Source organism: Mustela nigripes, chromosome 10, assembly GCF_022355385.1.
Source record: "Mustela nigripes isolate SB6536 chromosome 10, MUSNIG.SB6536, whole genome shotgun sequence".
Lineage (NCBI taxonomy): Eukaryota > Metazoa > Chordata > Mammalia > Carnivora > Mustelidae > Mustela > Mustela nigripes.
Window position 1 is genome coordinate 13,012,487 of NC_081566.1, and position 22,741 is coordinate 13,035,227.

Here is a 22,741-nt window from a genome sequence, read left to right on the forward strand (position 1 = left end):
ACCCAAAATGAAGTCCTAAGCAGTCCCAAACATCGACAGTGACTGCCCTCAACCAATCCACCTCCGCTGCCAGCCTCGTGGGCTGCAGCCCCATTAGTGAGACCAGCAGGACCGCCCCACCATTCGCAGCCTCAATCACTAACCCACAGCACCGTAAGCAAAAAGACAGTGGTTGTTTCAAGTCATTACATTTGGGGGTAAGTTTTTACGCAACCAGGGTGGCTACAGGACCCCTTGCTGGGGATTTGCACATACTCTCCATGTGACACAGAACGCGGAAGTGGTTGGGTCCTCACGCAAAGATATTTATCCAGTTTGGTGCCGTTTCTCCCACCCCACCACACGCACACGCACACCCACACCCCCCCACACTCACACACCCCTGTCATGGACTAGCTGCTGTATTAAGTATTGTGTACGTATTCATTTAATCTTTGTCACGACTCCTTGAGTTACTGCCTCCACTTGAGGCTCAGGGTCATTAACCTGCTTGGGGTCCCATGACCACCACTCCGTGCTCTCTCCTGTCAGTGACTCTGTTTCTTGGCTCCAACGCCTCCTCAGTCCTCCTGGGGCCCAGCTGCATCCTCCCCTGTCCCTAGACCGCAGCCCACTAAGATGGTCGCCCGCTGCAGTTCCCAGATGGCCACAGGTGTGTCTCTTGTGACACACTCTGCCTTGAGACAGGACTCTCCAAGGGGGTGAGTGTGAGCCACAGTTCCTGGAGTCAGAATCCGATTTCAAAACCTAGCTCCAATATTCATCCGCTGCGGGATCTCGAGTGCTTTCCTTAACTTCTCTGAGTCTCCATGTCCTCACTGACTGAACAGGGCCACATCGTCGGTACACAACAGTCAGCGATCTGGGGACACAGGGTGAGACGCTGATGGTACCGAGTCCACCAGCCAAGTGAATGAGATCCCTGGTCTCCGGGAACTCTCGGTATAACGTGGAGGGAGACACTGACAGACACAGTGAGAAGGGAAATCAACAGATGACTGAGGACATTTGAAACGTTGTCTGCCCGAGGAAATGCTCGGTAGATACCAGCGGAGCCTCAGCTGCAAGCGGAAAGCGGTGGATTTCTTTTCCTTCTTTTTTCTTCTCCTTCCTTCCTCCCACTTTCCCCTTCCTTCCTTCCCTCTTTTCTTCTTTTTTAAGTGTGAGAGAGACACGCCAGCAGGGAAGGAGCCCAGAGAGAGGGAGAGAGACTCTTAAGCAGGTTCCACACTGAGCGTGGAGCCCGACACGGGGCTCAACCTCTCGATCCTGAGATCATGAGCTGATATCAAGAGTCAGATGCTTAACTGACTGAGTGACCCAAGCACCCCTGAAAGTGGTGGATTTCTAAGTTCATGGCTGCGAAATTGCTCTCCCACTGGGAAGACCTCGGGGAAATAAAGAGGAGCTTTTTTTCAGGAAGAGAATGGGACTCTCTGGCACATAAGCATTTCCATCGCGCTCTCTGGCTCATGTTCCTTCGGCTGCTGCACTGTGGAGGTTGCCGGCCCAGCGCCCACAGCTGGATGCTGGGGCTCAAGCGCCAGCTGGCCCCTCGGGCAAGTGCTTGCCTCTCCAGCTCCCATCCCCCATCTGTCCGGTGCAGATGACGACTGAGCCTATGTCACAAGGTCACGGTAAGGACTGAGTGAGAGAGCAGCACCTAGCAGGTGCTAGGTGGTGGGGAAACACGAGCCCGTTATTCTCATCCTGCCTCAACAACCCTCCTGCGCCCCGCCCCAAGCCGGCTCTCAGAATTCTAGAAATCCTGGCAGCCAGAGGACCCGCATGTTCCCAGCTGTTACTGAACCTCTCAAGCTTAAGGTCTCCTACCGCACCCACTCCCCTTTCACGGACTCGCCACCTTGCTCTTTCTGATTGTTATTAATTGAGAACAAAGAGAATGTATGATTACTGTACAAAAATTGAAATATACAGAGAAGCAAGAAGAAGTGAAAAGCATTTCAAATCCCACCACTCGGGAGTGTGGTTAACGTTTTAGGGTCTCTCTCTCCAGCCTTTTCCTCATTCAATATATTTGTTTAAATGAGTACGTGTGTATAGTGAGGCCAGGGGGTCAGCGTCCTCGGCCTCATGCCCTCCTCTGAGGCCCCCGTGGGTGGGTGGGACACCAGGGCCCTGTGGGCAGCTCTAGCTCAGGACCCAGGCAGATGGGGGGGCAGGACCCCCTGCTTGAGGCCAGCATGCTCCCGCCTTCTCCCAGCTCCGCGAGGAATGCCCCATCTTCCGCGGTGGCAACTTTCTGTGTGGGACAATTGTGTCAGAAGGAAACCCGCCCACCAGAAGTCCCCTGGGAATGAATCAGGCCTTTATGTGAAAAAGCTGCTCCCGGCACCCCCGAAGCTCCTTCCAACCCGCTCTGGAAGCCAACCGTGCGCCGCTAGTAACTGAGATACTGAGCAGATGGGGTGGGGGCCTGCCGGAGGTCTGCAAGCTTAGCAGCAGCTGGACAGCTTCCTGGAATACACGAGGGTGACATTTCTCCAGGCTTTCTCGACTCCTCCCAAACCCTGGGGAGTGGATTTTGCTTTCACTCTCTACCATGGAATTTCTCAGGAATCTTAAAATCCACAAAGGCTATCATTTACTGAGCACGTACTCTGTGCTGGGCCTCGTACAGAAATGATGTCGGGTCCTCACCTCAGTTCTGCAAGGGAGATGGGGAAACTGAGGCTGGGGCTTGACCCGGGCCTGCCACCAGCGAGGGTCCAGAGAGATTTAAACATGGTGATCAAACTCTCGAGCCCACGCTCTTGATTTCCACATAAAAACTAATGTTGGTCTTATTCACGTGACCAACGTCCATCGTGGAAAATCCAACAGGGCTGAAAGACACAGCAGAAGCCAGCCCGACCTTCTCTGCTCCCCAGAGACCACCACTTACAACTCAGCAGCAGCTTGTTTTTCCTGCTCTTAACTCCAGATTTCAAAATAGTCACCTAAATTCTGTTGCTTAGATAATATGAGAATACGTCACCCCCACACCTCTTTCCTGTTTCTTAGTTTCTTTTTAAAGCAATTCCCCCCCAATTCCTTTAGCGGATCTGCCGGAGGCTCGGTGATCATTTTCCCGCCACTCACCCAGGTTGAGTGTCAGTCCTTCTACTGCCCTGATCCCCGTCTCCATGGCCCCAGAAACCCCTCCCCAGGCTGGCTCCTGGCTCTTGTCCCCTGAGACTTCCCTCCGACTTTCCTGGAGGCCGTGGCTTCTTGTCCCGATGAGCACAGTCTTGGAGCCCCTCATGGCCCCTGTGAGGTTCATGCAAACCCACCACAGGGCACAGGGCACCATCTTTCCCTAAGGTGGAAGGCTGTCTCCCCACCCCATGCCCCATCCACCCTCGTCCCCAGTCTGTGCTGACCCTCTAGTGGGGGTCTGGGGACGTAGCCAGGCCCAGGGCTGCTGGGGCCCAGGTCCCCAAGTTAGCTTGTCTCAGCGGAGGGCCCCTTCCCCACGCCTCTCACCACAGGGATTCGGTGACTCACTCTGAATAAGGCGTCATAAATTTCTTCTTAATAACACACTTGTCACTGAACCATTCCAACAATTTGGCATGGCAAGAGATCTGGCTCCGGGCAGCAGGGCGGAGAAGTAATCTGCTTATAAAGTGTTTCCCGCCGAAGACTGGAGAGGGGCAAGGACCACCCAGTCTAGGTCACAGGTGTCCTGCGGAGCTGCAATGACAACACCCACATTACAGTGAGAGACGCAGAAACTCGCTCCTCAGGCCCAGCAGGACAGACCCTGCACCTCACCCCCAGCAGGCAGCACTGTGTTGGGGCTGTGATGGTAGACAGCTCCGCTTTGGATCCTGGCTCTGCCACTTCTAAACCAGACCACCTTTGGCAGGTTCCCTGATTGCTCCAGCCTCTGCTTTCCTCATCTTTGAAATGGGAATAATCCCTAGTTCATGAGGATTTTGCAAGATTCAGTGAGGTACGTCAGGAAGAGAACCTTCCACATGGTGCCAGCTCACGGAGAGTGCTCTAAGTGTAGCTGCTGGTATCACAGACTCCCGTCTAGGGTCACCTGCCTCCCTCTGCCTCAGGACCACCTCCCTCGGCTTCCTGTTGGCCTCCTTTGGCTCTCTGTCCCCTCATGCTTTATTGCAAGCAAAAAAAGGTAGCCACTCCTACCTTACATTACTTAATGATCTCGACTAGTATTTGAGGGAGGCGGTACTATCCACAGTTGAAAGGGGGGAAACTGAGGCTGGGCGAGTTTGGGTGACTTCCCCAAGGCCCCCGCTAGAGGCACGGCAGAGGCAGGATTTGGGTTTATTCTCCCACAGAGCAGCTCCCAGGGGAAGCCCCCGGTCAAGGACCAGCCGCACCAGAGACGTTCCAGATGTGGTCGAGTGTTTTTGTCACTGCATCCTTCCCGGGCCGTTCACTCTCTGGACTCTGGCCAGTGGCTGAGGAGGCGTGACTGAGAAGGCAGAAGGAGGTCCTCCGCTGTAAGGTGCTATCAGGCAACCGAGCTGTCATTTACTGAGCCCTTGCCATGTGCCCTCCATGCTGTCAGCTGTATGTCTCCCTTAATCCACTCTCACCCCGTGAAGCAGGCCTAACGCGGCTCCTACATACAGGGGAAAAGGACGCACAGAGTGGTCAGGTCACTGGCCCTAGTCGGCACCTAGGTGTTCGCCTGTGTTGTTCCGCTCTCCATCTACTGCCTCCCATCAGGGTGGCCTGAAGTTGGGCCACAGCACTCAGTTTTGGGAACCACATCCAGGCTAAAGGACTGTCACCCCCACCATGGGCAGAACTGACAGACCCTGCGTCCCTTCAGGAGCCTCCTGGGTCTCTCACTAAGCATCCCGGAGTTTCTATGTGCTGGCGGAGGAAGGGGATCCGTGAGGGGCATCTCCTGCTGCTTCCACGCATGGTTTGGGGACAGAGGTGGCACCAGCCCCGGCAGCAGCCTCCACAGGACTCTCCACCTCAGAGCTGCCTCTGGAGAGTCTGCAGCGGGGCCAGACTTCATTAAACAGCAAGGCAGGTCCTGGGGCGCACAGGGTCCTCTGTCTCTCGCCCAACTACACGTGTCCCAACCCTGCTCCCCGAGGTGGGGGCGGTGTCCCTGAGAGCAGGAGCTCGGCCTCATCCTGCCCTGCACCTCCATCACCCAGAACTGTGCCCAGCCCTCAACAGACATTTGCTGACTGGCAAACACCAGCCAGCCCCAGTGACAAACAGAACCAGTGTGGCACGACCTTGTTGGGTTGTTGAAGGGTGAGGGGTCCCAATGGCACCCGAGACAGCTGCTGTGTGGAGAGCAGAGGCGGGGCGGCACAGGCAGGCTGGACAGAAGGAACGTGTGACAGAACCCGACAGCACTAATTCAAGTGGTTTGAAGGCAGCTGCCCACCAGAGAGCAACAGGCTGGCCAGCTGCGTCCTGGGCCCAGGCCGTACAGCACCAGGGCTGCTAAAGGGCCTCTGGCCCCAACACTCCCTCCTCGGCCATCACTGCTCCCATGTGTCCACCAAGAGGAGGGGCTGTGAGACGAGGGAAACCATCCGGACTGGCAGTGACACGGTGTAGGTTGGAATGATGATCCCCTCTCTGATGTGTTTTTCCCCTAGGGCAGGTCTCCTCGGGACTGTCCCTCCACCTGTGGACTGTTCCCTCACACCTCAACACCTATAAAATGGAGATGTGTCTCCCTCACAGGTCATGCTGTGGATGAAAGAGCCCAGAACGTGTGCAGGCCCCCTTCACAGCTGAAGAGCCTAACTCTGTGGAGAAGCCACATCCCTCAGGTGTCTCCCCAGGGCAGACTCTCCACACCCCAGCTCAGAGCCCAGGGCTTCGTCCTCCACATTCATGGCCCCTTCCCTGCCCACCCTCCTGGCCCCAGATCTGGGCTCCCTGAGGAGCAGTCCCTGACACAGAAAAGGAAATAATTAGCATAATCACCAATTCCATTCTCTCCACTCTCTTCTCTGTGAAAATAATTTGCTCCTCTGGCAGCTACCGGGCCAGGGGGAGGGTGAGGCTCAGGGAATTGTGGAATCTCAGGCTAATTAAGTGGAAGGGATGCTCTGGCTCGAGGGAGACAGGCCGTGCGCTCCTGCTGCTCCACACACACGAAGCACAAAAGCAGCCTCTGGAAAAGGTGGAGAAGGCATGGAAGGATGTGAAAATCAGAGGGCGGGAAAAGGAGACGGATGTGAGATTAAAGGTTAAAGCAATGGGGGCGCCTGGGTGGCTCAGTAGGTTAAGCCTCTGCCTTCGGCTCAGGTCATGATCTCAGGGTCCTGGGATCCAGCCCTGCGTCGTCGTCGGGCTCTCTGCTCAGCGGGGAGCCTGCTTCCTCCTCTCTCTCTGCCTGCCTCTCTGCCTACTTGTGATCTCTGTCTGTCAAATAAATAAATAAAATCTTTAAAAAAAAAAAAAAAGGTTAAGGCAATGGACGCATTTAGCCCAAAGGAGAAAGAAACGAGGCAGGAGGCAGGCGGCTTCGCCATCCCTTCCTGAGTTGTAAAAAGAATATTCCTCCTGGGTCTTTCCCTCCTCAAGCCTGTGTTCTCTTGTCCTCACTCCCTTTATCACACTCGTCTTTGTTTTCTATTTACTTGTTGATTCATGGTGACCCTGACTGAGAACCGTGCTCTGTGCCGCACAATTTATCAGCTTCTAGAGAGGAAAGGACGAGAGTCTCTGCTTTGCGGGCCCAGTGGGAGAGATGGGCTGCCTCACTCCCTACACGAGGGGACCCCAGCCACGCACACTGCAGGATGGAGGTATTCTAGGGCCTGTCTCAGGCCTCGGAGGAAGGAAAGACCGAGGCCAGGTGCTCTGGGAGCTGAGGAGCAAAGTCGGCCTCTCTGCCCTGTCCAGTCTTCAGGGACAGTTTCCCTCAGGAGATGAAGCCCAAGGGGAACCCTGAAGAATGAACCTGTGGACCAGGGGAGGCAAGGTGGGAGGGGCACTGCAGGCTGCAGGAGCAGCCGAGCGAAGGCCCAGGACACGTCATGCAGAGTGTGTACAGGCAGTGACGAACTGTCCGTCTTTGTGAGGCAAAGGTAGAAACAGATGTGGTAGGACCCGCAGCTCGAACACCAGGCTCAGAGCCCAAGGCCCTGGACGCTGTGTAGGGAACTGGCTTCGTCCAGAAGCAGCACTACCCCGAGTGTCTAGGACGGCACAGGGTACATGCCGTATGGAGAGACAGCCCCCTCCCTCCCAGCTAAAGGTGCTTCTTGGTCAAAAAAGTTGAATGATGTTGAGTTCAACCAGTGGTTCTCAACTGAAGGGCACTTTGCAAAAGGGGACACCTGGCAGTGTGTGCAGATGGTTTTTCATCATTCAGGGCGGGGAGCTAGGGGCAACCAGTGGGTAGAGGCCCGGAAGGCCGCTCACCATCCTCCAGTGCACAGGACAGCCCCCTGCGAAGACCCTGCCCCCCTCGGGGTTTCCACAGCTCGCGCACAGGCCCTGCCGGGGGTCACTGATCTCGGCCGTGCTACGGTCTGTTGGCTAGTCTGTCTCCCCCAGCCTGGACTGAACAAGGTCTGGACGGCTGCCAAGTCAGTATGTGTGGTTGGGAGGAGGGAGAAAGAGAGGAGAAGAGGAGGTTTGGGCAGGCTTGGGTGGGGCTGCACAGGGTGGAGTCCAGCTGGCGGGGTGTACCCCTGCTGGCGGGGTTGGCGGGTACCTGGAGGGGGTCCTTCCACCGTAGCAGCTCCAGCCACCCACAGCTGGGGACCTGGGAATCAGACCCAGCTCTGAGGACCTGGCCAGATCAGAGCCGGGGGTCTACTCTGTACTGGGCACATGGAGGGCGCTCCCATCAGCATCTCCTGCTGCCAGCTTTTTCTTCACTGTTCTGTTTTTCTCCATTGCATCTTTTAACCTATTTTTCATTTCTTCTTGCTCCCTTCCCCACCTCAGAATGTGGCTCCATAAAGCAGGGGCTTTTCGTCTTTATCACTCACTACTTTATTGCAATATTGCCTGGAACAGGGCCTGGCACACAGTAGGTGCTCAGTTAAACTGTGTGGAAGCACTGAATGTCTGAGTGCGGCCCTGCTCGCAGCCGGGAGAGCCTGTCTACCATGTGCAATTCCTCCTCCTCTGTACCCGCCGGGGTGAGGCTAGGGGGTCCCAGGAAGCCCGCCTCCCGAACCACGCAGAACGTGTTCATGGTCCACAACATGAATTCAAAGCTGCTCTGGGGGAAGACGCGGGAGCTTCACAAGCACACCCTGGATATTCCCTGAAAAATCCGGGATGACAGACTGACCATGACCCAAGGGAGGAGAGAGCAGGCTAGGGTGATGCAGAAGGCCACGCCAGCTGGCAGCCAAACGAAGTTACAGCCAGTTGACAAGACAATGGCGCAAACAAAGGCCTCCCTGCCTCCAGGAACTGCTGCCAAGCACGGTGACACACGGGGCTAATCGCATCTGAGGGCACGGCACTGCCCAAGAGCAGCCTGCGGGGCTGGCCGGGCTTCAGTCACTGCCGGCTTGCCTGAAGGAGCTCATTCATCACCGTGCGGGGCCAGCACGGGCGCCCCGATTACACACAGGGAGCGAGGACCACGGTGGGGAGGGCATGTCCCTGCTGGTCCCCTTGGAGACACATGCAAGGAAATAAAAAGCCACGAGTAGAAAGAGATGTTGGGGACAGCCAGGCCTGCCAGGAAACGCTGTGTCTGTGGGGGGCTGTTTACCTCACGGACTGGGACCCATAGGGCTTTGGTTAAGCTCGGGCTCATGGCTCATGGGCTCAAGGCCTGATCTATTGGCAAAGGTTTTTAAAAACCTGGGCTCAAATCCCAGCTAACCCTCCAAGCTAGGGTTCCAGGCACTGTCATTTTGAGCTCTGTAGCCTCAGGCCAGTCATCCCAAGGTGTATGTGAGTGAAGACAGGGTTTATATCTGCTCAGCTCGCCTAACAGGTTTACCGGGAAAATTTAAAAGATGGGGCAAAAGGAAGCACCTTGGGAACCACAGAGCCTGGAGTGCAGGAAGGCATGGGAGCGGTGCGGCCAGGTCCCCCACCTTGTCCCTGGGCTGGGGGGTTGTGGGGGCCCACACAGTAGCCCCAAAACAGCAGCCACCCACTGGAGGGTGGCCTGTAGTCACCCATGGAATCCAACTGGCTTTCAGGACACACCCTTCATCTGCAGGAGATGCCTTTTCAGATCTTCAGGTGGTTCTTAGAATCCCACTTAAGACCCCCTGGTGGGCAAGCTTATGGACACCCCCAACACACACACAGTTCATGTGGCTTGTTCTCAATGCTTACTTTAGGCAGTACATTTATAATCAGCTCCATAATCACAAGGCATTTTCCATTTTGTGAAACTCATACGAATGTAATCCTTAATACCAGAAGACTGGCATCATTATGCTTATTTTACAAAGCACAACTTTGGAGAATCAGAGAGGTTGGGTAAGCTTCCCAAAGCCACACAGCCAGTCTGTACCAGAGACAAGCTTTGACTCCAGGCTTCTGATTGGAGGTGAGATCGGTGCCTGCTGGGTAGACAGAATTGCCTCTCCTTCCAGTGTCGTCATCAGTCTTCTTTATGGTCTTTGGTTTGGGGCTCATTTCTGCTGTTTGCGTTGCTTAACGACTTTCCCTGACAAATCTAAGCAGACCCTCTTTCAGAAGGGGATTCCCCTGGACCACAGAATTCTCCCTGGGAGAAGAGGAGTCTGGCAGTTTTCTGAGCAGGTGCCTTTCCACTAGGATACCGAGCAAAGCGGGGCACCTTACCTCTCAGGCACCATGCTGCCTTGGAGGACTACAGAGGTGACTCTTCCAACAACTAAGTCGCGGACATGGTGGTTACCGTAGATCTCCTGGGTGTGAGATGATGGACACTCTCTCCCCTTAAAGTAAGCACAGTGCATGTACTTCCCCGTGGAGAGCTTGTGTCTGGATTCTGAATGCTGGGAATAAAACAGAGGGAAGAGAACTTTCATTTATGCTAAAAATGAGCGCGCTCTCTGATTTTCAAACGAGAGTTCACATATTACCAATCCTGTTCACATCATTACCACCTCTAATTCTTACCATAGCCCTATGAGAGTAGTTATAACCCCGTGAGGCACTATAATTCCCATTTTAAAGATTGGCGACACTGAGGTTTAAAAGGGCATGGGTGACTTGTCCAGAGTCACACAGCTCATGCAGGTAGAGACGGACTAAAGACCTGCTTCTTCTGTCTACAAGTTCAGGGCTTTTCACAGGTGGCAATGTTTTCTTCTTTCCATGGGTGAGACGTTTACTAACAGTAAATTCCAAGGTTGACTAGAGTCAGGCACTTCTAACGGGGATCGCTTTAAATTCCTTGTAACATGGTTACTTTTCTCTTCTCTAGGAATCCTGAAATCAGGCTAATGGCATCTAGTCTATGCTTATCACAGACCTATGACACTGTGTCTTAGCAGATGTTGTGTGAGGACAAAGTCACGTATGAAGAGACTCACCAGTCACCGCCTGAGGTTAGATGACTGGGCGCTGCCGGGGACTCTGCCTTTAGAGATCCCAGGCTGGGCTAGTGTGGCTTCAACAAGCACTCACAGTGCGGCACGAGCTTTCTCGAAGGATCCCACACATTTGGGAGTACATGTGTGTCATAGTCCCTATCTTCGAGGAGTTTACACTTTGGTGGGAAGGTGAGATTTCTTATAAGTTTTGAATGGCAATGTACAAAATGGAAGGGAGTGAAGCGCCCATCTGTTTGACACATAGCCCAGAAAGGTTTCCTGAAGGAAGGAGGTCTCGAGTGCGTCTCGAGAATGGGTAGGACTTGGAGGGGGCGGTTTTCCATTCTGGTGGAGGATGAAGTGCCAACAGCTGGTGGAGTGTGGGGGGACATGTGGCTCCAAGCTCTCTGGCCACCGTGTACACATTCCCCGAGTCCTGGCAGAGACAGGTTTTAATCTCTGAGCCTTTGTTCCCTCTTCTGGAAAGAACCTCTCTCTCTTGCTTCCTGGTCTTCCTCTCTCTCACGCCCCATCTGCCTGTCAACGCGGGTTGGGTCACCTTCCTTCTGTTAGGAGACCACCTGTGCCCTCCTACGGTGCTTTGCGTTCCTTTGCACGGCACTGACCGTGTGGCATGAAGACGTGTTTGTAGGTCTGTGAGTCTTGAGAACAGGGATTCCCTGCTGTTGATTTTTGTAACGCCATTTGTTGAATAAATACAGATGAAAGACGACAATGTAGACGGCATGAATAACCCTGCAAGAATCCTGCTGCAGGATCGTGTGGGTGGACACCTAGAAGCAGTGTGGTCCTGGGCCACTGCATGTATGATGCCTAATAAATCTGAATTACTGTTTCTTTGATGAATGAGTGCTTGGTGGACTGACCGAGTTATACACACATCACGATGAAAATCCATCCTCACTATTCAGCTAAAACTTGGTTGACATTTTAGTTTTCCTTCAAATCCTCGAGGCTTAAACCAAGGGAGAGTCAAAACGTGCAGGGCAGCTGAGCAAAGTCTGGGGGAGTGGGTCAGGGGCTGGAGCTGAGGGCCTAGCATCAGCTGGCAGGCGACGGGCAGAGTCTGGAAAGGCAAGAGAGGCACTGGAGATGCCAGCAGGAGCCACGGAATCCAGTGCTTTCCTGAGGACAACAGTGCAGGAGTAGACCTCGAAGCCGGGTATGTTATAGATTATTTTTTTCTTCTTGTAAATAGTATTTATTTATTTGTCAGAGGAAGAGAGCGAGCGAGTGCGTGTGCACAAGCAGGCAGAGGCAGAGAGGGAAGCAGGCTCCCTGCCGAGCAGACAGCCCAATGCGGGACTCAATCCAGGGCCCTGGGATCATGACCTGAGCCGAAGGCAGAGGCCCAACCGACTGAGCCACCCAGATGTCCCTATTTTTTTCTCCTTTTAAAGACAGAAGCCCCTGACTGAAATGGAGAGAATGCACCCGAGCAGGGCAAGACTTAAGACCCAGAAGACTGGTTCTGAGGACATTACAGAAGCTGGGAATGCAGGCTGGCGCAGCCACTCTAGAAACAGTATGGCAGTTCCTCAAAAAGTTGAAAATACAGCTACTCTACGACCCCAAAATGGCATTACTGGGTATTTACCCCAAAGATACAAATGTATTGACCTGAAGGGGCACGTGCACCCGAATGTTTATAGCAGCAATGTCCACAATACCCAAACCATGGAAAGAGCCCAGATGTCTATCAGCAGATGAATGGATAAAGAAGATGTGGTCTATATATGCAATGGAATATTACACGGCCATCAAAAATGAAATCTTGCGATTTGCAATGACATGGATGGAACTAGAGGGTATTATGGTAAGAAAAATAAGTCAATCAGAGAAAGACAAGTATCATATGATCTCACTGACATGCGGAACTTAAGAAACAAAACAGAAGATCACAGGGGATGAGAGGAAAAAGTGGAAACAAGATGAAACAAGAGAGGGAGACAAACCATAAGAGACTCTTAATCTTAGGGAACTAACTGAGGGTTGCTGGAGGGGAGGGTGAAGAGGGAAGGGGGTGGCTGGGTGATGGACACTGGGGAGGGTAGGTGTTGAGGGGAGCATTGGGTGTTGTGTAAGACTGATGAGTCACAGATCTGTACCCCTGAAACAAGTAATACATCATATGTTAATTTAAAAAAGAAAAAAAAAAAAAGATGTTCCAGAAGCTTGGGTGTGAGCTGGTGGAGGCTGCTCTAGTGGTACTGCTCAGTGGTACTACTCCAGCTGCTACAGGGTCAGAGAACAGCAGAGGGGTTCGTGAGCAGGCAAGAGCTAGCATGGACAGGACTAGTGACAGCCTGGCCTGGCAGGGGGCCGGGGTGCTGGTGATGCCTGTATAGGAAAAGGAGCTGAGACTGGTCTGGCTCAGGAAGCTGGGTGGATCCTAGTTTAGTTGAGGGCAACTGGAGGCAGTCAGGCTGAGAGGCAAGAAAGAGTGAGTTATTTTTCTACACGTAGGCTATGTTCTGAGTCTAAATTATATGATTTTCAGAGACGTAGCTATACGTAGATACTGATATATTATGCTTTCTCAATTAACATAATACTTTCCCACATAAATTACAGATGCTTCATAAACATTACTTTTAATAAGGAGCAACTGGGAATAAATACGTAACTTGTCAGAGCCGGGCGTGCTGACAGAAGAGGGTTTCCTGTGCTGCAGAGGACAAGAGGCCAGCTGGCCCGCCCACAGGTCCTCCGGGAGGACCTGTTCTCAGCCTGGTGAGTGATAAAAGGAACCCATGGACATCCTACAGATATACTCAGGGGGCCCTGGGGGGTGCACACCAGCTGCGGTGAGGTCTTGGTCACAGAGGCATAGGCTGCCAAAGGTGTGAGGGACCCAGAGAGCAGTGCAGGCCTCAGCTGATGGAGGGGGGTGGGCTGGGGGAGCCTTTGTGACTATGAAGGAGGGTCTGAAGAAAACGTCCCCAACAAGCTGGGAGGAGAAAACGGGACTCTGTCCTTGAGAGTAATTGGTAACCTCAGAAGCTGAAAACAAATACTATCATTATTACCCACATTCAAAACCATTAATTCAAAACTGATGAAGGTTTCCTGGTATTCATCTATAAGGCAACAGGGGTAGAATGGAGACTCTGTGCTACACTCCCCTTTGGATCTTTTGAATAATTCAGCTGTAATTTAAAAAAAAATTAAATCTGTGCAAACCAATTCTCTCTTGTTCATTGACAGTAGTGATGGAGAAAGAAGTCAGATCACAGGAGGTTTTTTGATTTGTCCAGAAAGAAAGGGAATGACTGCATCTCACCGTGACTTTATTCATTTGAAAAGCATGATGTCCATTCCTAGAATAACACAAGATGGCTAATGCACTTCCAGCCATCACGTCTGCATTCCAGGTAGGAAGGACAAGGAATGGCAAAAGGATCAAAGTCTTTCTCTTAGAAAGGTCTGCCTCTTACTCTGGAAAGAAAGCTTTCCTTGAAGATCTGCACTTACACTTCACTGGCCAGAACCATTTCACATGGCCACCTCTAGCTGTAAGAGCAGCTGGGAAAACTGAGGACAGGTGACCTTTGAACAACGTGGGGATCAGGGGTACCAACTCCCTGTGCAGTGGAAAATCCATGTATAACTTCTGACACCCTAAAAACTTACCTACTAAGAGCCTACTGTTGAAACTAAACAATCAAGACACATTTTGTATGTTTTAGGTATTACACGCTGTATCCTTACAATAAAGTGAACTAGAGAAAAGAGAAAGAGAAAGAGAGAAAGAGAAAAAGAGAAAATACATATAGAGTAGTGTGCTATAAAAATTCCATGCTGAATTAGACCTGTGCAGTTCAAAGCCATGTTCTTGAAGGATCAACTGTATTTTGTTTCCAAGCCCGCCACAGAGGAGGCAGGAGACAAAGTAATGAGCGGCTCTGGGTGGTCAATCTGAGGTGTCCGCTACACCCCCTCCCTCTTTATGGCCCCGGCCAATGCCCAGCCCCTACGATGATGCAGGCAGTGTGCTAGGATTTGCAAAGGGCAGAAAGATGAATACCATACAACCCTCATACCAAGTAAGCGCACAGTCTGGCACAGTCTGACATAAGGCACAGGGGAGTACGTCTGAAGGCAGCCGGGAGAGAGGAGGAAGCGTGCCGGCACATCTTGCCCAAGATGCGGGTGGGAATGACAGGGGTGCTGGGTTATCCCAGGCAGTGATGAACATGATGCCTCTTCCAAGTAAGGATAAACCCAAAGATGTGAGGGCAGCACTAGGCAACAAGAAAGCTCCAGGAAGAAGAGTCAGTAGATGTGAGAAGAAGGAATGGGTGTGTGGGGTAAGTCCCTCTCATCTCTGAAAATGACCCGGCTTTGAGCGCTTTGGTTGTTGCTATGGCTTTAGGGAGCCATTTCGAAAAGAGGGTGTGTTCGGGCCTGAGTGACCTCGAAGCCCACCCACCAAAGGGCTGTAAGAACTCATGGAGATAAGTCACCAGAGTAAATGAGATTCCAAACCCACCCTCAAGAAAGAGAAAGGCAAACCCATATCATCTGAAGATCCTGCTGGGTCCCCAAGCCCTCACCCTACCCCTGTTTCCTAGGCTTTCAGCCCCTGAAGCCAGCCCCCTCCTCTCTTCCAGCCTCTCTGCTCCCCCAGCTCTGCTGTTGGATCCACCTCCAGGCCGGCCTGGCCAGCCCTCGAGCCAGCCAGTGCAGAGTCAGCGGCCCCAGTGGCCGACCAGCACCCTGCCTGACGCCAGCGACTGCCCAGGTTTCTAGGCGAGCAGCATCACGTCCCACCTCACCTGGGCAGGGTGCTGGCCCAGACCACAGTACAGCTCCCTCCCTCCCTGCTGTCAGGCTGCAGCAGTCTGTAACCACCCTTCATAAGCCTTACTATCTCATGGAAGCAGCAGAAAACCCCGCAAGGTGGGGACAGGTATCTCCAGAGGCTCAGGAGGAAATGAAGTCGGGTACCCTGCCCCAGATGACTCAGCTACTTAGTGGAAGAGGTGGGACTTAAACCTGGGTTGGATTCAAAGGCCTCTGCTTCTCCCACTGCTGTGCACCATTTCTCTGTACACAGCTGAGCCCTCTCTCCCTGGTCCCCTTGGCTGTAAACTTGTCTTCACCCAGACCCCTGGTCCTGATGGCATCCTCTCGGGGAGGGGCTTGATCGCTGTAGCCTTTATCACTCCAGCCAACAAATATTTATTGAGTGCCCCGTTTGCCGGGCACCGTGCTGGGCTGCTGTGTGATTTTCCGGCTGCCTGAATTTGCCCACAGCTGGGCCCACCGACCTCCCAGGACCATCAGATGCCAGAACTTTGCTCTGTCCTTGGGGCACCTTAGCAGAGCGGGCCTGTGGCCAGCTGCAGCCAGGCCCAGCGGCACAGCTGGACCCCTGTTCATCAACCCCGCGCATCCATGGCCCACCCTGGCTCTGCTTCTTGCCCTTTGTTGACACACCAGTTTGCAGTCTGGGCCTGGCATGGTTACCTCTGAGGCTGTCCCAGTCATGGCAATGCAGCTAGCCACTGCTGTCATCAAAGTCAGGGGTTCTGAGGATGGGAAAGAGTTGAAACAACCACCAGGTCCACCTGATTCTTGATAAACAACATGATGAAAGTGGAGATTACAAGAGAACATAATGAGGGGGGAGAACATAATGCCAACAGTCACTCTCCTCATTGTGGAGGGTCCTAGAGGGGAGCCATGGAGGCACAAGAAACAGGGACTTGGGGCGGGGGAGGGGTAAAAGGAGTGAAACCCAAGTTTACTCAATGTAACTGCATTTTTTTTTTTCTATTTGTAGAAGTAATACCTGGGCACTGTGGAAAACTGGAAAGTACTAAAAAGCATAAAGAAAAAAAAGAAAGTAAAAAAAATTGGTAATACTAAAAGTATAATGAAAAAACTACAACCACTGTGTGATTCCATTACTCAGAGATGATAACTACTGTTACCATTTGGTGTGTCTACCTCTAGATTTCGGTCTATGCATGTATGCGGATTTATTCTGTTCATACTATTTTGTACCAATATTGTCTCACTTAACACTATATTGATACCCACCGGACCAAGTGTTTTAGGAAAACCTCCTTTCCAGTGGCTCCACGGAATTCCATTCTATGGGTGTGCCCTACTTTGTTTGGGCTGTTTCCCCTCCACCCCCATTTTGTCCTAAGTAAGTGAGGTTGAGATGAACGCCTTTGAACCTAAGTATTTGTGCGTGCGTCGCAATTTTCCCTTGGGCTGAGCTCTGAGGGACACAGTGTGACAAACCACTTCGGCATGATCAGTCTCTCTGGCCGGAGAGCAAGGCTGGGGGAGGCAGCTGTCACCACCAGGCTTTCTGAGCAGGAGCTGTAGGGTTACCCAAAGGGACAGGCTGAAGCAGGGGACACCACAACGCTTCACTTCTCTTACAGATTTTCTTTGGAGGCCCCTTGCTTTACTACTCGGAACCCTTCAGCTTAGAAATCTGCTGAAACCAGCTCAAGCAGACAAAAGAAACGGAGACAAGCATGTCAGGCAGCAGCCTTGCCAGTCCTCCAGAAGAATACCAAACGTCCTCTCCCTCCCTCTCCTCTCCCCACGGCTTCTCATGGACCAGTGCAGCTCCAACTTGAGAGTGCATCAGAATCATTAAAACGTCAAGTGCTGGGAAACCGATCCCCAGGTTTCTGACCAAGCCTGTCCGGGGCAGGACTGAGAATCTGCGTTTCTAATACATTCCCAGGTGCTGCTGGTGCGGCTGACCCAAAACCACGCTTGCAGAACCAATGCTAGAGCACAACGTGGCTGCTGGTGCCAGGCACACACCCTCCAAGACTGCTACCATGCCCTGGTCTCTTAGTGATCCTGCCTCGTGGCACCCAAGCCAGAATGTTACCACCTTCCATCAGAAAAAGACCTCCCTGCCAAGAGGATGAGGCCCAAGAGGGGGCTGAGGTCGCTAAGGCCTTTTTCTGAGAAATGATTCCATCTGTGCTCAGGTGGTTTCTCTCGGTCTAACTTGCTTTCCTAGGGCCTGACTAGACGTCAGATGCCACACAATGGTTGGGGAGCATCTCCCTGTCTCAGAACACTGGCTCCAAAGGGCCCCTCCCGTCCAGGTACCCATCAGGCAGGGCTTGCTAGGGAATCTGGGTGACCCTCCACAGTATACCGCCGCAAGTAAGGAAGGGCCCTTCCCTGGGTCTTGGATTGTTTGAAGTCTCACCAGACAGTGACTCTGAGAGGCAGCTGACAGTGGAGAACTAACCACCCACCAAGAGGCCACAGAGGAGCTCTGGTGAAAACAATATGACATCATGACAGGTCCTGAAAGATTGTAAAAGAAGAACCAGCATTTACTGCGCTCCTCCTTACGCCAGGCGCCAAGAACTGTACGTTGATCACCTGATTTAATCTTCCCTACAAACCTGTAAGTGCAGAGCTGGGAAAATGCATACTATCAGCCCCAGGGAACAGATGGAGACGTTAAAGCAGAAAGGCTAGGGTACTTGTCCAAGCTCACTCGAGCTCTTAACAACCACTGTACAGCTGCTCTTGGAAGGAGCCAGAAAACTAAAAAAGGGCAAAGGGGAGGAAACACACACACGTGTAGCCCTCAATTCAATCATTCTATCAACACTCCAAGGAGGGGAAAACAATCCCATTTTCTAGGCAAGAAAACTGAGACTTAGTGAAGAATCTTTCCAAGGTCACACGGCTGGTGAGAGCTGCCCCCAGGCTTTGGAGCACAGGCTTTGAGCCCCCAAAGCCCATCTGCCCCCCCATCTACCACTGCGCTTCCCAGGGGCCGTTCCTTGCTGCGGGTGTGGGGGGGGGATGGGCAGGCTTTGGCGTAGGGGGCACTGGTGAGCTATGGGTTGTTCAGTGGGCAGGGACAGCGGGGCCACGTGCCAGTGAGGAAAAAATGCTTGGGGCGAGGAACGGCACATAATGGCATATTCTTGAGTAGACTTCCAGGTGGGCAGTCAACAAAATCACATCTGAATATGGTGACAAGCAAAAGTGATTACAAAATTAGCACACATTAAAAACTCAGGATATTACTATTTAGGATTCCAATTTATCATGTATATGTAGGCATGTATCGCATATACACACATATGCCACATGTAAGTTATAGTTGTAACAGCCTGGAAGAAAGTACACTATCTAGTTAAGCAGACTTCCCAGGACAGAAGACTTAGGAAAAACTTTTGTTTTCTTTCTTACTTTCTGTATTTCCCAAACACATGATCTTGCATTACTTTTACAGCCGCGAAAAGAAATCAGGTTTGTTGACAAAGAAGCAAGAGCAGAGCTTCTTTCCTGACAGCACCCATCAGGGAGAAGGTGAAATCCCTCATCCCGCCCGGACCCTCTTACTTTCCTGCCTTCCTGCTTCACAAGTTGATCTTCCAAGACTTTTCATTTGTGAGATGTGGCTGTTTACTTTATCTGTTCAAAAATAATTTTGTGGGGGTGGGAGAGAGGGCCTTCAATGGTTTGACGGGGTCTATAGTTTAGCCATGCTGGAACACACACGGGAGCCCTGGTCTCCTCAGTGTCCCGCCCCCACCCCTCCGCCCCAGGGGACCAGGCTGATGTGGGTGTCGCTCCACCCCCAATCCTTGGCAGACTTCTGAGCACACAACCCCCGAGGCTCATTTTTGTTCTCTCTACACCTCTCTCTGCCCTTACATGATTGCCTCCTTAGAAAGCAAACCCTTAGACTCAAGTTGAAGTTTCTACAGTCTTTAAGCGCTTTAAAAAAGATCAAGCCAACCTGGAATTTAGTGATTAATAATTATAAAGTCGACTCCATTTTCTAATTTTTTATGATTCTGCTCTCATACATTTTCATTTGTATTTGGAGGATTTTGACACAGATGCTGAAGTATTATTTTTAAGAAAGTCTGGAGCTACATAAAAAGAAACCAGGTACAAAAAATGACCACTAAAAATTGAAACAAAAAAGGAGCTTTGATTTAAAAACTAGTCCTTAAGTTGACTTGACGAAAGAACTCCAGAATCTCCCCCGCCTTCCCCCTACCTAGATTTGAAAAGGACCTTTCCTCCTCCATTCTGTGTCATATTTTTAAAAGTCTTGGGCTCGATTTTCAAACCAAGTTCTATATTTTTAAGGGTGACAGAGGCCAAGTAACCAGAAGTTGGCCTCGGCTTGGAAACCCTCCCGGTTCTTGTAAACATGCCATCACTAGCTCCTTTCAGGATGATGAATTCTATTGATTGGCTCAGATCGGCTTGTGACCCAGCGGTGGTATTAGACATTGGCTATAAAGCATCTCCTTATGAATTTTTCATTGGCAGGAGCGTGGAGAGAGCCGGGCAGTTGCCTCCCCGAGTGCTCACTCTCCCTCCTCCTCTCTGTGTCTCAGGGCTGATGATGCCACTCTGCAGGACCTCGTTATTGGATCAGAACGATTAGCTTGACAGTCTGATTTTCTGAGTCGAATCCAATTTCTTCTGCAGGTGCAGCAGGCTTACGAGTAGTCATGTGCTTTCTGTTTCGCGATGGCATCACAGGGTTACCATCAGATGCGGTCAACTGAAGTCATTTCCCATTAACCGTATTCCCCGTGATACTAAGACAATGTGTCACTCTGCAGTTGCATTCCCAAGCATTCTTTGGGAGACAGAGTGCTTCCAGCGGCTCACGTAAAAGCTGACAAGGACGCAAACTCTTGAGAAACACTGTGTCAGGCACTTTCAAAAAACACCTTAGCTCATGATTCTCCTAACAATCCGGAGAGGGGAGGAACATAATTCTCCCTTTTACGCTGGTAGAAAGTGAAAGGCACTGAGAAATTTGGTAGTCTCTCCGAGTTCATATTGTGGATTTATCGAGCTCACATTGAAGGAAATTGGAGGATGAAACCTCCAGACTTGATCAGGTGGCCAGAGCTAATCCGAGTCACCTTTTGATAGAGCAGGAAGAGCTTCACTCAGAGCAAACCTGTGTCCTGATACACCCTCCACGAGCTCTTATACTCTAGATCTGGACTGCATGAAAAATTCAAGTTTCCATGTCCAGAAATAAGAGTTTGTTCCTATTAGCATCTGTAGCCAAGTGAAACTGAGTTAAAGTAAACTTCAAGCGCCAATTTAGGGGCGAAAATAACACAAGGTCAGTAGGGTCAGCGGTGGTTGGAGAAGAGTGGAGGGGGGAAGGATTAACCGTGAGTGTGGATGAGCTTCTCTCTCATGGGGGGGGGGCCTCTCTCTGGTCCTGCTTCCTTTGTAAACACGGAGGCACTCTGAGAAACCTTTAACACATGGTGAGTGAGCGCTGAGTCCCTGTTCTATGGCTGAGTCACTATCAACGGCTGAGTCACTATTCTACGGTTGACTACTGCCAAGTATTTTGTTGTACACATAAAGAAGGAAGGAAAAGAGTAATGGAATCAGGCAGTGCCCTGCTGTAAGTGAAAGCCAGAATTCCTCCCGGTTTCAGTCTCTGCTAAGGGAATCTAGACTGTACTCAGGAATAGTGGCTGATTTTTTTTTAATATTTTATTAATTTATTTGACCGAGAGCGAGAGATCACAAGTAGGCAGAGAGGCAGGGGGAAGCAGGCTCCCGCTGAGCAGAGACCCTGAGATCATGACCTGAGCCGAAGACAGAAGCTTTAACCCACTGCGCCACCCAGGTGCTCCAATAGTGGCTGATTTTTAACAAGGTCTATTGTTCATCTCGCTGGCAGCAACCCGCATAGCTGAGCTATGAGCCTCTAACTGCCAAAACCACAAGGCCAAAGGAAATCTTTGTATCCATCTCTGTGTGCTTATTAGCACAGCACAAGTGTGCCACGTGTTCTTGATTTCTTTGATAGAAGTCGTGAGGTAAGACTGAAGAACAGACATTAACACATACATACCTAACAGGTCCCTTCTCCAGAGGACCCCTGAAAGGGTTACATGGAGATGCCTAAGACGATGCTGTTTTTGCTCCTAGACATGAGGCCTTTTCCTAGACCTACCCCCTTGATTTTAAACACTCAAAATCCTAAAAGACTCCCAAGGAATTCCAAAAGCTGGTTACCTGAGCCAGACTGAATAGAAAAGTCAGGTTGTGGATTCTTCAAAACTCACTGAACGGGAAACTTTGTTGGGATGATCAAGGTTTTCTAGACAGTGGCTGTTAGCACATCGACTTCGTGGATACTAAAGATTTGTAGGACAGGATTGCTACTCTTCACTGAATATCTCTACCAACTCCCCGGTTCCCATGCCCTCAGGACTTAGCTGAACTGTACATCTCTTGGTAAATTTTTAATCGAAGGAGGTAGATAAAGTATTGCATTTAACTCAAGGATAGCCGTTGTGGAATATCACACCTGAAAGGAACTCCCACCTGTCCTCTTAATTACTGTCTGGATCCGCAGTCCTCAGTGGACCTCTTCTCTGCTTCCTGATGTTGTATCCTGAGGAAAGAGCCTTTAGGAGAACACCATGACCTCACTTTCTTATAACCATGCTCTTCTAAATCTTTGGAAGTTCTCATTTCCTTGTAATCTAGACTTTCCTTAGTAGAGTTAACAGCTAATAATAGTCCCCCCAACTCAAGATAGTCACTAGTTAAACCAAGTGGTATTAAAAAGGATAAAGTTCAACCAAATTCGTTGAAGCTTAGCTGCGCCTGGGCGGCTCAGTGAGTTAAGTGTCTGCCTTCAGCTTAGGTTATGATCCCAGGTCCTGGGATGGAGCCCGCATCACACGGGGCTCCCTGCTTGGCGGGAAGCCTGCTTCTTCCTCTCCCACTCCCCCTGTTTATGCACTCACTCTCTCTCCTTCTCTGTCAAATAAATGAATAAAATCTTAAAGAAAGAAAGGGAAACTTAACTGTGACAATGGAGGCTGAATGGCAAGAGAGCATCTTGGAGTCACGTGAGTCTTCAGGGGCCACAGTCCTGGTCTCATGACAAAGATGACACAAGATGACAGGGCATCTGGGGAGGATGTCTGCATCCACCTTGCAGTTTATGGCTGAAAAAGTAGGTTGATTCTGATGACTATGGTGAGCTCTTCCTTCCTCCTAGTCCAAAAAGGTGAGTGGTAAAGCATATCCTGGTCTTGACGTGGGTCTTCACATGAGTATTATAGATGGTGAGCCTGGTTTATTTTCTGTTTTTCCTAACTAGTGTGGTGATTGTGCCACAGAAGAATGTTTCTGCTTCCAGCTCAGAGAAACAGTGGGAGGGAAAAAACAAACAAACAAAAGAAAATCTTTTCCTTCAGGCTTTTAGGAGAGCTTGCTAC

At 51.2% G+C, this 22,741-nt stretch overlaps 1 long non-coding RNA gene across 9 annotated transcripts in view; it reads right to left on the reverse strand.

The window, feature by feature from the left end:
• LOC132025411 (uncharacterized) overlaps window positions 1-22,741 on the reverse strand; it is a 109,100-nt gene that overhangs the window by 55,250 nt on the left and 31,109 nt on the right. For 7 of the 9 annotated variants that reach the window (XR_009406569.1, XR_009406568.1, XR_009406563.1 and 4 more), the window contains 2 exons: window positions 9,757-9,932; window positions 3,508-3,696 (listed from right to left, as the gene is read on the reverse strand). This is a non-coding gene — a long non-coding RNA (uncharacterized LOC132025411). Of the gene's footprint in view, window positions 1-3,507; window positions 3,697-9,756; window positions 9,933-22,325; window positions 22,469-22,741 lie in introns of all 9 variants that reach the window. The other 2 variants (XR_009406565.1, XR_009406566.1) reach the window with 2 other exon arrangements.